The 15481-nt window shown below is 40.9% G+C and overlaps 1 protein-coding gene across 7 annotated transcripts in view; it reads left to right on the plus strand.

Moving 5' to 3' along the window:
* Positions 1-15481, plus strand: part of RREB1 (ras responsive element binding protein 1) — an 82105-nt gene that overhangs the window by 25064 nt on the left and 41560 nt on the right. Inside the window, exon 1 of one of the 7 annotated variants that reach the window (XM_073678726.1) lies at positions 6544-6709. The exons of the other annotated variants lie outside the window; for them this stretch is intronic. The gene's annotated coding sequence lies outside the window, so the exon portion shown is untranslated. Of the gene's footprint in view, positions 1-6543; positions 6710-15481 lie in introns of those variants that run through there. 7 annotated transcript variants of the gene reach the window in all.

Here is a 15481-nt window from a genome sequence, read left to right on the forward strand (position 1 = left end):
ACCATGATATTTTTAGGCAAACCAATAGATCATTTCACCTGGATAAGCTAACATTTTGCTCCTTCCTTGGGTGATCGATAGCCTTTATACACTGCCTGATAATCAGAAAATGCTTTTTCCCAATAATCAGGCAGTATAAATCATAAGTCTGCACCACCCTGAGACTTCACTACCATGTTTGCTGGTGAGCCTGGAATTGTAAGAATCTGTTATAGTGAACAAGCTTTCCTAGGAACACTTGTTTCCCGATTAATCTTGCCATCTAAACAGGCTGCCAATTACTCGAAGAACAAGCAAAATGTTTGTTCATCGGGTGAAATGATCTTTTGTGCTGGACAAAATATCATCGTTCTCAGCAGCACATCATACTGTGTAAACAGGACCTGTGCTGCCGAGAACAATGTACGGAGCGATCTATTACTGATCATTCAGTGCACATCTGAAGTGTGTCCAGGCTGTTGTATGGCCCCCGATCAGCGCAGCCCAGGGGGGTCATTTATTGCCGCATGCCGGTTTGTGTAAGGACTATTAGGGAGCCCTAATCTCGCGGCTGGTCAGTAGTGAAATGTTGCAGTTTAACACTTTTTTTTTTTCCGTGCTGTGCTTGATCCAGCTAAGGGGTGTCAGGAAGCGAGGCCAGCATTGTGCTATTGTTTCAGCTGCAGTAACAAACTGTACAGCAACTTAGATGGCCAGCAGTTGCTATTTTTAAGGCAAGGGAAACGGAATATTGCCAGGCGACTGGGGCTGCAAGTGTGAAATTTACATACGTCCGATTAACTGTCGATCATTTTTAGCCAGATTTTAACATTCCTAAATGGAAAAGCTGTATGATGCTGTACCTCATAACTTTGCCTCGGCCCCGACCTTAGTAGAATACAGGTCCATAGTAACATACTGGCCGCAGCACTGCGGTATAATCAGGCGCACAATGCCGTCTAACAGGTTTAACAAGATCTCCTGAATCTGTTTGCTGCTCTGTATCATCTGATTATTTTTCTTTTCTATTTCTTTACAACTTCACCATAATCCAGTCTTGCAATGAAAACTTTTAAGAGGTACGGTTTTTCTTTTTTTTTTTAAATGATGTTTTAGATGATTTAAAGGGGTGGAGGGAGTAAAGGGCAAGGATCTTCATCAGAAACAGCAGCTGGCAAAGAAAGACTCTGCTGTTTAGGTCTTAAGACACAGAACTTGCACATGTCTATGCCCATCATCCTGCAGCACAGAAGAAACAGAGAGGCGCTACTCTTAACCCTTTATTGCCAGGCATCTCTTGTAGCTCCCCTGTCTAAACTCCTAGCAGATTTATGATTTTACATATAGAATTTTTTTTTTTTGGGGGGGTGGGGTGTTACTTTTCTTATATCTACTTCTAAAAGCTAAAAAAAACAAAAACCTGTTTATATAGGGTTGTATGCACCTCCCAGTACACTGTATGATATAAGTAGCAGCTGATGTAGTGGGCAGATGCTGCAGATGAATACAATCTGTCGGTTTTGTATTTTTTTTTCAATTGTAGAATGCATTGTAAATCTTGGGCATTAATGCTTTGATATTGAGGTAGTGCCGCTCGAACTGTGCTATGCACCTCTGCTCCCTTATAACTTTTCATAGTTCTCATATGATATGAACATGAGGGCTAATGTGTCATTTTGCTATTGCAGTAAACATTCCATATATAGTTCATCTGCTGCTGGCGAGAATGTGCTGCTGAGAGCGGACCTATCCTGTGACAGAAGCATTCCTTGGCTCCTTAAGAGCCTGAGTAGGATGACCAGCTTGTGTGTGACATCCAGCCATCTCCATGCTGCATGGCCCCACCTGCCCAAGCCCATGGACAGCGATCTGACTCTGAAGTCTCCCCCTGCACTTCTCTACAAATGAGGCGGCCAACATTGCGTCTAAGCTAGTTCTCCTTCTCTGCCATTCTCCAATTACAAACCTCATGTGACTTCCAAATCTTGGAAAAGCACATGATGCTGGTACTGTGTCCTACTTTTATGTTTCAGATGAATGATGCTTTTGGAGCCTGCTTTGTTTTTTCTCTTGACTTTTTTTTTATTTCTATTTTTAGATAAGTTGTGTTATCTGATCTTCAAGATAATGGGATGGTTGGAGAAAACCATATATAGATAGATATCAATCAATAGTACCATATTTTTCAGACTATAAGACGCACCAGACCATAAAACACACCTAGGTTTTAGAGGAGGAAAATAGAAAAAAAAATTGAAGCAAAAAATGTGGTCATGATGCACTGTTATAGGGAGGGCGCTGCTGACACTGTTATAGGGGTAATGTCCCCCAATACTGTACTAATATCCCCCATCCTGATATACGTGGCCCTCATCCCCTGCCTGATATACATGTCCCCATCCTGGTATACATGGCCCCCCATCCTGGTATTCATGGCACCCCCCTGTCCCCATCCTGCTATATATGGCCCCCTCACGCAGCACACATAAAAATAATAAAGGATTCTACTCACCTTCCCGCTTCTCCATCTCTGCGTCCTGTTCTGCTACCAGCAGCTGACATCAGCGTGTGAGCAGCGCATGCCGTCAGACATGCGCCCTCACGCTCAGGACAGCTGCTGGAAGATTTACTCCTCCCCACGCCTGGTACTATGGGCGTGGGGAGGAGTGAATATTCATGCTCTTTAATAGCGGGCACAGTGTCAGCCATGGCTCCTGCAGCTGCTCGGCTATCGTGTACCCGCTACTAAAGAGCATGAATATTTGCTGTTCTCCGTGACCATGGGAGTGGAGAACAGTGAATATTAATGCTCTTTAGCAGTGGGCACACTAGATCGCCGAGCAGTTGCAGAGCATGAATATTCACTCCTCCCTACACCCATAGTCCCTCCCACTTCCAGCTTCAGTGTATAGAGGTGGGAGGGACTATGGGCGTGGGGAGCAGTGAATATTCATTTTCTTTAGCAGAGGGCACAGTGTGAGCTGCAGCAGGCAGCTCCTGCCTCTGTGACCTGCTGCCAACCCCACTCCCCTCACCATCCACAGCCGGACAACCATCCGCAACTGCATATCTGGACTATTAGACGCACCCCCTACTTTCCACCAAAATTTTGGAGGAAAAAAGTGCGTTTTATAGTCCACAAAATACAGTAATTATTTTTTTACGGAATTTCTTAATTATTTTGTTTTTATTCAGACAAAAAAGCCACATGACCATAACATCTTAACACAACCTAAAGAGTGAAAAAGGTTAAAATTCCATTGTTGTGAACCTAACCTAAAGCTAGATTCATGCGCAGTGTTGTGTATATGGTTTGTTTGTTTTTTTTCTTTTTTTAAATACTTTGAAGTCAGTTGAAATATATATTTTGTTTTGGGTGTTTTAGTGGCATTTTTGAGTCAGTGGTGTGCTTTTGTTTTTTTTCCCAAAATGCTTCGTCCTGGATATGGCGTTTTTTGCAACATCTTTCCAATACTTTTTCTTCTATAGAATTTGCAGGAAACCGCATGATTTTAAATGTGACAAAAAAAAACCCCACGCTATAAAAATATAAAAAAAACAAACTTTAAAGCTTTTAAATTCACAGTAGGAAAGAAGTGTGTGAGAGTTTTAAACTACTGCGAGTCCACAAGCGGACTGGACCCATTTAGTGGCCACCATAATGACTGTGCGTGGCTATCTCCACAATAGGTGACATGTCTGCCATATGAACAGCAATTAGTTGTTATTTATTTTACTAACTTATATAGCGCCATTAATTCCACAGTGCTTTACAGACCTTATGGGCACTGCTGTCCCCATTGGGGCTCACAATCTACATTCCCTATCAGTATGTGTGGGAGTAAACCAGAGAACCTGGTGTGGATTTCCCATTGCAAACAATGACATTTCGAAAGCTATTTTCACATGGTTTTTGGCATGGAGTACACTCCAAAATCAGAGTGTAAAAAAATAAAAAATGTGTTTAACATGGCCTCAGGCTCTAAGAGATCCTTGGAGCTACTCATATAATTGATAAGGTATATAAGTCTTGTGCATTGTAATGTATGGAAATCCCTAATGAGATGCACACAGTGCACATTGAAACTGATATTCCCATGACTTCCAGCACTCCTGGTCCAGCCAAGCTACTGAGGGAATTTAAGGATAGTGAAAAGAGCACAGATTTAATAAAGGCTGTGAGAGGCAGATGATGCGAGCGGACAGCGTTCTCCAGCTGTAAGTCATTACTAGCAGAATGGCGCTCTCAGGCAGACAAATGCTATCCTTGTCTTGAGACCCCGTACTGTAAAGCACTGCAGTCGACCTCCACACTGTGCACTCTTTGTACTATGCACATACTAAGCTGAATATCCAGCATCATGGACTCGATGGCATTGCCTACTGGCAATATAAACTTTGTAATACACAATATGTAACGTGAACCTATAACCTCCACCCCAAAATCCTAAAATGAAAAGTTAGATGATATCTCTTAATAATGGTAAATATTGACTCCTTGTATTCCTCCAAAGATTGAGTCCTCTGACCCTTCTGATTGTCTCCATATGTAGCCGTACAGTAAATGAATTCTTGTTGTGGCATGTATTCTTATTTATAGATATGCAAATTGCCTCTTCAGAGAAAAAGAGGACTTGTACGCTATAGCGCCACCTATTGGAAGCAGGAATCCTACAAGTCGCAATCAACCCTTTAACAAGTCGTGCAATATGACTTAGGATAAAAGCCAAATCAGAATCTCAATTTGCAGACAGTGTTTCGGGCTGTTGACCCTCGTTAGTGCAAAGTATGAGAACTGATTTGGCTAGATTTATTTATAGATAGACACATTGGAAAGTCTTCTTCTCTTCCTTCTTTCCTGACGCTGTTTTCAAAAATATTACAATGCAGTTGAATTCTTTCAGTTGTATGGCTGCATTTCCACTACGCGGTGTGCAGCGTTGAACAGCCGCTGACCTGCAACATGTTTGCCGTTCGGCGGTTGTATTACTGTCTCTGTTCAGCACGCATCTGAAGAAGCCTGACAGTGTAAACAATCAGCAATAGATCGCTCATTGGTCATGGGCTGCCATTATTCTCAGCAATGGGGGTCATGTTTACCAGGGTGATGTGCTGTCAAGAACGATGATCTTTTGTGCCGCACAACAGGTCATTTTTTCCAACGAATGAGCGTTTTGCTTGTTTGTCAGTTGATCGGCAATCTGTTTGGACTGCACGATTATTATGAAACGAGCGTTCCTGGGAATGTTCTTTCATGATTATCATGCAGTGCACTTGCATCTTCATACTGTGTGTAATTTTATTTCTGTGAAAGGCCTAAGCCCAATGATTTTTAAGACCACGGATCTTCATAGGGAGATGTAAGCTAATGTAAGAATGTCTGTATCACCAGCTTTGGTGCTTAAAGTTCCGAATCTGCTTCAGTGTAAAGGCCTCCATACACATCTCGTCCGCCTCTCCCATACACATCTCGTCCGCCTCTCCCAAACACCAGAAATGCTTAATCTGCAATGCTTCATGAGAAATCTGCCAACCGATATCGCTGCCGGCGGCTCCTCTCCAAAAGTCCGTTGGAAAGCTCCTCCATATGCATTAGACTCGGCCGAAACTGTCAATATTGGCGTGTGGTGTCGACTAGTCTAATGTGTATGGAGGGGGCTTAACCTATTATTTATTTTACTCATTTATGCAGTGCCATTAATTCTACAGCACTTTACAGACATTATCATCACTGTCTCCATTGGGGTTCACAATCTAAATTCCCTATGAATGTTTTTGGAGTGTGCGAGGAAACTGGAGAGCCCGGAGGAAAACCCACGCAAACACGGGGAGAACATACAAACTCCTTGCAGATGTTGTCCTTGGTGGGATTTGAACCCAGGACCCCAGCTCTACAAAGAAAGAATGTTAACTGCAAGAATACGATCTTGTTGTCTTCCATTAAAGTATGTCTGCATGAGGTGCATGTGCATTAGTTAAATATTTTGCAGCTTTCCAGAAAATTTTACCAAATGTAAGGGATAGGAAGGGGGTGAAATCTGGTGTGTTGCATTATAGAAGATGAAATCCATGGCACAAATTACACAATGCAAATTTTAAATCTGCACACCAAGATGATTTCTGCACAGATTTTGTACGCAGTTTGTGGATGAGATTTTAACAAACCTCATCCAATTTGCCTGTACAGTAACACTGATGGGAAAATCTGCAGTGTATCCACCCCATGTGAACATGCCATTATTTTGCAAATGATTAACCCCTGATAAATTGTTGCACAAACCTTCCATACAATGCAGTACCAAGTGTTCATATACATTTAAAAGGCTGCACATAAGTCATGTAAAGGTAGTGAATGGCAGGCAATAGAGGAGTATGACAAGGTGTTGAGCATTGTTTTCCAAAGTGCAACAGTGAAACCATCACTTGGGTCAGGACCGGTGATAATATTGAGTAGGATCTAGTATGTACTAGATATCTTTTACTCCACTTAAAACAATTCTACACATTTCTGGTGCCATCCTTAATTTCTCTTTGTAATTGCAGAGAAAAAATCCAGAATATAACTTTTAGGTGATCGCTAATGTGGAAATGTGTCTGTACATGACAGGGATGCCTCATCGAGGAGGAATTGTCTACATTCCATGGTCCTACTATACACGATAAGCATCTGTGATGTTGTATTAACCCTAAAGTTTCATCGGTCCATGTAGTGCTGATTGGATCTGATTTGGTTTGTACATTTTTGTATTTATGTTTTAAAGCTTAGAGTTTGCAAAAGAGTATGAAACTGATTAGAAGATTTACATATATAATGATCATCTTTGTTTTAGAGTTCGTGTGTCATTTCGCATAAAAGTAGGTATCCAATATAGATGGGAGCAAAAGTAAATATTCAGCAATCCCAAAAGAAAAAATGTAGAATGTTAACTAAAAACATGATGCGTTTCGAACTCATATGGGTATAAGTAAGAACCATGCTAGTTCGAAACGCGTCATCCTTTCTCTCATTTTTATGCCCCATTTTCTGATTCCCATTTAATATGTTGTTCATTTTTTTTCATTAAATGTGAAGTTTTAACATTCTACATCTATTCTTTTGGGATTGGTGAATATTTTTCTGTTGCTTCTGTGCCTCACCCATCCTCCAGCTGGGATTTTTTTTTTCTTTTTTTTCTTTTTTTTTCCTCCCGTGCATCCCTACCTCCCAGGGCTATACTACACTTCAGGAGAGCTGATGAGTATTTTTTCCTTTTTTGTATCCAGTATGGATGCACAATACAATTTTTTTTTTTTAGTCCATGTTCCTACATGAGTTTTTCTGTATTGTATAAGGTTTCGTTTATAGAGTTTTGGGTTGTCTGATTTTTTTTTTTTCATTTGTATTTGTTCAGTTTTTAACCAACTAATATTTTTTTTTTGCATACAGAGGGAGTAAAAAAATGGAACAGATACACGTGAACTATGCAAACACAAATCATGTGCTTTTTAGTGCTACCTATCGACCTTGTATGTGCTACACAAAATCCACTTAAAAAAACACTTCAAATAGTCTGGCCCACTTTGATATTAATAGGAAACAATGTATCAAATGGGTCAATTTTTTCCACTTTTGTCTGTAAATAATGAAGCAACATATCAATTCTCGAGTTGCCCCATTTGTGATCATTGAACAATAGGAAGCAGAAAAATAGCCTATATACAAAATTTAGATTCAAATCTGCAACAAAAAATCCTTGCTTTCTGGATTTTTTTCAGCCAGAAAAATCCACGTAAAAATAAAACTGTGAACATACCCTAAACACACCCATATACACAGTAGACCAACATTTGTCCAAACCTGTCGATATTGGCAGGCACATGCAACAGTCTAATATAATATGGGGCACTTCCAACAGATGATGTTGGCACACATAAGAATTTGGCATGTCCGATTTTCAGACTGCCGATTCATTTGTTCTCGGCGAGATAAGCCGCTGCCAGAGGAGTCTCGGCTCTTTTGTACAGAACACATGAGTGCTCCGCCTGTGAATGGAGGAGTCGGGAGAGATGGCGGTTGGCTGAGGCCGACAGCTGTTTGTTTGGTTTTTGGGGACCCTTTAGGGCAAGTCTGCTTTCTGCCACGACCCCCATAAACATGCATGCTCAGCTGTTTTGTTTTTTGGTAATCATTTAAAAAAGCAATGAATAGCAGATCCGGGCAGGTTACAGAGGATGGAGGATAAGGATCCAATGTCTGTTACTAAACAGCTGCAGTAACCTCTGTGCTCTACTTCCCTGTGTGCAAACAGTAAAGTGCTTTGCATTGGGGGAGGGAAGGAGGCAGACAGTTTATCAGTTGTAGGTGTTAAATGGTACAGTTTCAGGCACTGTTGTGCTGTCCAGGAAGCTGTAGTCTTGATGCTTCCTGATGATGCTGCAAGGTTTGTTTATGGGTATAGTGTTACACAGGGATCCATTGTTGCCTCTGCTGTACAACACAATGCCGAAATGCCTTACACTGGTTTCCCTTTGTTACCAGTCCTCCTCAGTCCTCTCCTAGTAGTAGGGATTTTCAGCTTATAAATCAGGGTCTTCCATAAAACCCAGACCTGTGCAGGCAGCTTTGGCACTGTGCTGATGCCGTGGGTTGCTTGTGAACTGTTATGGCTTTTCGAGTGCTTCTTCTGCGGTTCCTTTCCGATATGTGTAGCCTCCATTTCTGGATACTTGTGTCCATAAGTTTTCTGACCTTCGCTCTAAGCATCAGGCTGCTGAAAAGGCTTCTGGGAAGATCTTCCCTTGGGCGGTGATCCAAAGCTCTGCGGAGTAATATTTAAAGCAGCTGAACAGTCCCCTTCAGCCAAGAGTAGCAGCATGGTTCACAGCAGCAGGAAATCCATCTCCTAAACAGCGTAGAGCCGCCGCAGCAAAGAGGCTTGTCCTGCTCCCTCCGCGCAGCTAAAGACGCCAATGATTTCTCTTTATAATCTCACTTACCGACATCTTGCCATCACTTTATTTTATATGCAACGTCACAATTTTTCGGATATTATTTTTAATATCATGCAACCCCCATCTTATTGTAAATCCCACCTAGAGTGTTTTAAAGAGAACCTGTTGCCACGGCAAAGGTGGGCAGTTTTTGCCCTTATTTTGTTCCTGCTGCTCCCATGAGTATTCCTGTTTTTGTTTCATATAAATTCGCCATACAGTTCCAGAAATATGGGCCTTTTTATCCATTTGTATGATTTGTAATCTTTACAAGGGGGTGTGGCTTCTGGTAGTCTCTAGGCGTGTGTCCTTAGGCTGCTCTGCATAATTACCCTCTAATCCGCACCCCTTTGTAAAGATCCGTAAAAAAAAAGCCTATATCTCTAAGGAGAATTTATATAGAACCAAAAAAACTGAACAGTGGGGAAACAAAGAGCAAAAATTGGCCACTTTTAATTTTTATAAACTTTTGTTGTCCTGATTTTCCAGGGGTAATAGAAAAACATTTGTGCACCATGATGCTGAGTATTGGAGCATATTGTCTTATAGAGGCAATTATTTGTGTAGCCTGTTTTCATGGACTTGTAACCCCTTCTCAATATCTTTATTTTAGTAAATTCGTATATTCCTTAAAGGGGTTCTTTGTGAAAAGAAAAAATGGCCTAACTAAATTTTTTTTACTGGTTTTATTGAGCTAATCCCAGTCGTTTTTATATGATAGCCATTATAATGCATTAAAATGACTACTGTCTTGTCACACTGAGAAATCTGTCCTAGGACGTCTTAACGACAGGGGCTTTGTGAGCATGTGCAGTAGGTGTCTCTGCTGCTGTGACCTGGAGATAGCTAAAGAGTACATGGCATAGGTTGTCGTCAGGTCACAGCAGCCGAGCCACCCACTGCACATGCTCACCTGTCCGAAGATCATTCTAGCTCCAGTTTCTGTCAGCGGAATTTACTACAGTAATTAACTTCCCAGAAAATGATTGGGATTTGTTCAAGATATTTAGGAGTCTTCTTCTACCTACCGGCGCGCGCATTTTGAAGCTTTTTTTTTAAGCATTTTTCACTGTTTTCAGAATATTAACAATAAGAACATGGAAGAGTCCAGGAGCCATTTGGTGAGCTGCATATCCTGCTACATGTTCACAGACTTGCCAGTGGAAAAGCCAAACTTCACATGCCAGAAATGCAAGCTTGTGTCCCTGTTGGAGGAAAAGTTGCGAAATCTAGAAGAGAGGTTAACTACCTTGAAAATCATTAAGGAAGGTGAAGAGTTCTTAGACAGAGCAGAATTATCTCTTCATGATTCAGAAAGAGAAGAAATTCGAACTGCACCTGACGAAACAGAGGAATGGAAGCATGTGACCCACAGAAGCAGGAGGATCGAGAGGCAGTCAGCACCTATACTGCTCAGGAACCAGTACCAGGCTCTCACGCAGGAAAACCATGAAGAAATACAGCAAGATAAGACTTTGCCAGCAATGAATAACCTTGTAAGCCCTCAGAATCCTCCTGGATGGAGAAAGAAGAATGTTGTGAAGAAAAAACGGAGAGTGGTGGTCATGGGGGATTCCCTGTTAAGAGGAACAGAGGCCGCTATCTGCAGACCAGACATAACCTCAAGAGAAATGTGCCGTCTTCCAGGAGCAAAAATTAAAGATGTGTCTGACAGGATATCAAGACTCTTCAGACCTACAGATCACTATCCATTCCTGCTAATACATGTGGGGACAAATGACACCGCAAGAAAGGACCTGGAAACCATCTGCAGTGACTTTGAAGACTTAGGCAAGAAAGTGAAAGAATTGGGAGTGCAGGTGGTCTTCTCATCCATCCTCCCAGTGGATGGCCATGGAACAATGAGGTGGAATAAGATTCTACAGGTGAACAACTGGCTACGTCGATGGTGCCGTCAACAAGGATTTGGATTTCTGGATCACGGAATGAATTACCTATACGATGGACTACTTGCTAGAGATGGGGTGCACCTTACGAAGACTGGAAAACATGTATTTGTAAGTCGCCTTGCTACACTCATCAGAAGAGCTTTAAACTAGAACAATGTGGGAAGGGAAGCAAAAGGCCAGAAAAAGCCATACAGCTGACAAATACTATTGAGATCTCTGCTACTGGAAGTGGAAAAGAAGAACAAAGACAAAAAAAATCTAAATAATAAAAATATGGGAGGAAGAGAAACCAATCACACACTAAAATGTTTTTATACAAATGCACAAAGCATGGGCAACAAACAAGGAGAATTGGAACTACTAATGCAGGAAAAGGAATATGATGTCATTGGAATCACTGAAACTTGGTGGGACGATACACATGATTGGAATAAAAGGCTAAAAGGATACAACTTATTTGCAAGAAACAGACTTGATAAACGGGGAGGAGGTGTTGCATTGTATGTTAGAAAAGCGTATATCTGCACAGAGATTGAAGCTTCAGAGACTGGGAGTTCTGTGGAAACTGTTTGGGTAAGAATACAAGGAGAGAACAACGGAAAGGACACCATTGTAGGCATTTACTACAGGCCACCTGGGCAAGCTGAAGATATGGATGAACTCTTTATGTATCAAATGACCAAGTTCTCCAAAAAATATGACGTAGTGGTCATGGGAGATTTCAACTATCCAGACATTTGTTGGGAATCTCTCTCAAGTAAAACTAACAGGTCAAGCAAATTCTTATCCTCTCTTGCTGACAACTTTATCTTCCAAAAGGTAGGGGAGAAAACAAGGGGATCTGCTACTTTGGATCTAATCCTTATAAACAGGGAGGAAATGGTTGAGGAGGTAAAGGTGGCTGGGACCCTAGGAGGCAGCGATCATGCTATTATAGAATTTTGGATAACTAGAGGAGGAAGACATGTGAAGACTCAAACTTCAAGGTTAGATTTTAGAAAGGCAGATTTTAAGAGACTCAGAAAGAGAATAGGAGGGATCCAATGGCTGGATGTCCTTAAGGACAAATGTCCAGGAAGGATGGGAAATTTTTAAAAATGAGATTCTCAAAGCACAATCGTTAACAATCCCGAAAAGTAGGAAGAATGGGAAGCATTTAAGGAAACCAGGATGGATGAACACAGAACTTAAACACATGCTAAAAAGAAAGAAAGAAATGTTTATTAAATGGAAAGAGGGAGGCATATCTAAAGAAGATTATAATGCAGTCTGTAGATCCTGTAGTGCACGTATCAGGTTAGCTAAAGCTGACAATGAATTAAGGCTTGCAAGAGATGTCAAAAGCAATAAAAAAGGATTTTGGGGGTATGTCAAAAGTAAAAGAAAAGTCAAAGATGCTATAGGATTTTTACAGGATGAAAATGGAGAAATGGTAAGAGAGGATGTTGAGAAGGCCGAACTTTTTAATTCCTATTTTGCATCTGTTTTCTCTCAGAAAGAAAATGTAACATCAACTGATCTTCACTGTCCTTTTAAAGGAATAGAGGAATCCAAGTTATCAGTAAACAGAAAGATTGTGAGGGAATATTTAGCTAACATAAATGAGTTCAAGTCTCCAGGTCCAGATGAATTACACCCCAGAGTACTGAAGGAGATTGTAGAAGAAATTTTAGAACCACTCTCCATAATCTTTGAAAATTCTTGGAGGACAGGAGAAGTCCCAGAAGACTGGAGAAGAGCAAATGTTGTTCCTATCTTCAAAAAGGGGAAGAAGGTGGACCCAGGGAACTATAGGCCGGTGAGTCTGACTTCTATACCAGGAAAGATCTTTGAACAAATTATTAAACAACATGTATGCAAGTACATGGATAAGAATGAAGTGATTAACCAGAGTCAGCATGGGTTTGTAACTAACAAGTCATGTCAGACTAACTTAATTTCCTTCTATGACAGAATCACTGACTGGGTGGATCAGGGAAATGCTGTAGATATAGTATATCTTGACTTCAGCAAAGCATTTGACAAAGTATCTCACATCATCCTTATTGAAAAAATGACCAAGTATGCAATGGACCAGGCAACTGTTAGGTGGATTCATAACTGGCTTAGTGATCGGACTCAAAGGGTGGTTGTAAATGACTTCACATCCAGCTGGATGAATGTCTCAAATGGGGTACCACAGGGCTCCATCTTGGGACCTGTATTGTTCAACATCTTTATCAATGATTTAGATGAAGGAATTGAGGGTAAACTGATTAAATTTGCTGATGACACAAAGCTAGGAGGGATAGCTAATACTAGAGAAGAGAGAGAGGATTCAAAAAGACCTAAATAAACTGGAGCAGTGGGCAGCAACCAACAGAATGGTTTTTAACAGGGAAAAATGCAAAGTACTACATCTGGGCAATAAAAATGAAAAAAGCATATACAGAATGGGAGGAATAGAGCTAAGCAACAGTACATGTGAAAAAGACTTAGGTATACTAATAGATCATAGACTGAACATGAGTCAACAGTGTGATGCAGCAGCAAAAAAGGCAAATACAATTCTGGGATGTATTAACAGAAGCATACAGTCTAGATCACGTGAATTCATTATCGGTCTTTACTCCTCTTTGGTCAGACCTCATCTGGAATACTGTGTACAGTTTTGGGCACCACATTTTAAAAAAGACATAGACAAACTGGAGCAAGTTCAGAGAAGAGCGACCAGAATGGTGACTGGTCTGCAAACCATGTCCTATGAGGAACGGTTGCAGGATTTGGGAATGTTTAGCTTGCAAAAAAGAAGACTGAGAGGAGACTTAATAGCTGTCTACAAATATGTCAAGGGCTGTCACATTGTAGAAGGATCATCTTTATTCTCATTTGCACAAGGAAAGACTAGAAGCAATGGGATGAAACTAAATGGGAGGAGACACAGATTAGATATTAGAAAAAACTTTTTGACAGTTAGGGTGATTAATGAGTGGAACAGGCTGCCACGAGAGGTGGTGAGTTCCCCTTCAATGGACGTCTTCAAACAGAGGCTGGACAGACATCTGTCTGAGATGATCTAGTGAATCCTGCTTTGAGCAGGAGGTTGGACCAGATGACCCAGGAGGTCCCTTCCAACTCTACCATTCTATGATTCTATGATTCTTTTCTTTCTTTACATAGTAACATAGTAACGTAGGTTGATTAAAAATCTAGGTCCATCAAGTTCAACATTCCTCCCCCAATTGTACATTTTGTCTAATTTAACTGTAACCCACAATGTTAGTCTCTTCTCTTTTTTGCTCTCTTTTTTGCTCTCTTTTTTGCTCTCTTTTTTGCTCTCGGGAATAAATGCATTTACTAAAACCGACATTTCAGGAAAGCGAGCAGGTACCCCCCCCCTGTAAAGCACAGTAGTAAATGCCATGACGTTGGTACTTGGTATATACATGTTCATGGGTTCTGCGTTTTTGGAAAAAATATTAAATAAAATTCATATATTGAAAGAGTAAATATTACTTTGTTGTCGAGGCCCATTGTTGTAGAACATCCAGTTATCTGTTTTCAGACTGTTTCTCTTCTCTCGGAAGACTGGCCATAATTACTACTTTTATTCTTCTAGTCGGCTGGAGCAGTGTTGAAGTTTATTTCTTATTCCTATTAGCGTGACTGTAATTATGCACAACGTTCTGTCAGATCATAGGCCAAAGAGATCTTTGTAAATGAATGGAGGGTTTGGATTGGCTGCTGCGCAGGGTGTTAATCTCCCCAGAGTGCACTGGTTTTCACACATTCCATAAGAGAAGAGCTCTGCTAAGTAAAGGAAGGCACTTCTATCAAGGAAGCTAGCGCAGACCGATGGTTCTCATCAAGGTGTAGCACAGGGACTGTTCTCATGCCGTGTTCTTCATTCATTGCGCTTTACTTTATTTTTGTACTTTCAGGGTTTTTTTTCCCCTCCTAGCTAAGTTTTGCCCTTTTACACAGATTTAATAGGCAGAATTAATTGATTTTCAGAGCTGGGAAGAGAGGTGAAATCCATAAGCGGTACCACTGAGGTGTGGTTTCATAGAAATGATTGTAGCTTTGGTGCTATATAATAATCAATAGTGGGTAATGCTCTACCCTTGTGAGAAGAATGCGCCTCCCGCACTAGGATGGGCTCTCTTATCTCCGATGAGAAGAGAAGGGTTGGGTTCTGGTTTACAAGGCAACGAAAGAAAAGCATCAGCAGAGGCAGAGCTGCTCCTGGTTTACACCGGCTATTGCTTCATCCGCATATAATCATTAGCCCTTACTGCGGAGAATACAAGGCAAAGTACACTCAGCCCTGCGCTCCATCCAAACTTTGTGTGAAGTCATTTTTCATCTCAATGTATTAATAAATATGTATGGCATTGAAAAAAAATACTCTCTCAGGCTTCTTATGTCCTCTTTTATGTTTTTAGTAAAGGGAAATGAAATGTATATTACATATTGTTGGATGGTTCTGTGTTCTAGCTGCCGAATAATACCATTATGGTAATGATTTTATACAGTTTAAGGTGTGTATTTTCACATGAGCATTCAAGACCATGCAGGTTTTATTGCATGTGATGTTTCGCCCTGGAGGTTACTTGTTGAGAAAGCATGTAATTTTGCTTTAC

The sequence above is a fragment of the Phyllobates terribilis genome, unplaced genomic scaffold (genome assembly GCF_046119375.1).
Source record: "Phyllobates terribilis strain yellow unplaced genomic scaffold, ASM4611937v1 Scaffold_4__5_contigs__length_816908805, whole genome shotgun sequence".
In the NCBI taxonomy this organism is placed as follows: domain Eukaryota; kingdom Metazoa; phylum Chordata; class Amphibia; order Anura; family Dendrobatidae; genus Phyllobates; species Phyllobates terribilis.